Genomic DNA, 1,084 nt, shown 5'->3' on the forward strand with positions numbered 1-1,084 from the left:
GTCCTATGGACCCGGCAATGGACAGGTGATGCCGACTCAAAAAGGCATATGGAGGTTTTACCTTACAATGGTGAGGAATTGTTTGGAGAAGGTCTCTCGGACCTGGTCTCCACAGCTACAGCTGGTAAATCCAATTTTTTGCCTTATATTCCCTCACAGCCTAAGAAAGCGCCACATTATCAAATGCAGTCCTTTCGATCACAGAGTAACAAGAAAGTACGAGGTGCGTCCTTTCTTGCCAGAGGTAAGGGCAGAGGAAAGAAGCTGCACAACACAGCTAGTTCCCAGGAACAGAAGTCCTCCCCGGCCTCTACAAAATCCACCGCATGACGCTGGGGCTCCGCTACGGGAGTCCGCCCCAGTGGGGGCACGTCTTCGACTTTTCAGCCACATCTGGGTTCACTCACAGGTGGATCCCTGGTCAATAGAAATTGTTTCTCAGGGTTACAAGCTGGAATTCGAAGAGGTGCCTCCTCGCCGTTTTTTCAAATCGGCCCTGCCAGCTTCTCCCCCAGAAAGGAAGTTAGTGTTAAATGCAATTCACAAATTGTACCTTCAACAAGTGGTGGTCAAGGTTCCCCTACTTCAACAAGGGAGGGGATATTACTCAACCCTGTTTGTAGTCCCGAAACCGGACGGTTCGGCAGACCCATTTTAAATTTAAAATCCCTGAACCTATACTTGAAAAGGTTCAAGTTCAAGATGGAATCGCTCAGAGCGGTCATCGCCAGCCTGGTAGTGGGGGATTTTATGGTATCCCTGGACATAGAGGATGCATACCTTCATGTTCCCATATACCCACCTCATCAGGCGTACCTGAGATTTGCGGTACAGGATTGTCATTACCAATTTCAGACGTTGCCGTTTGGGCTTTCCACGGCCCCGAGGATTTTCACCAAGGTAATGGGGGAAATTATGGTGCTCCTGCGCAAGCAGGGTGTTACAATTATCCCGTACTTGGACGATCTCCTCATAAAAGCGAGATCAAGAGAGCAGTTGCTGAGCAGCGTGTCACTTTCACTGAAAGTGTTACAGCGACACAGCTGGATTCTCAATATCCCGAAGTCGCAACTGGTTCCTACGA

The sequence above is a fragment of the Pseudophryne corroboree genome, chromosome 9, assembly GCF_028390025.1.
Source record: "Pseudophryne corroboree isolate aPseCor3 chromosome 9, aPseCor3.hap2, whole genome shotgun sequence".
NCBI classification, from domain to species: Eukaryota; Metazoa; Chordata; class Amphibia; order Anura; family Myobatrachidae; genus Pseudophryne; species Pseudophryne corroboree.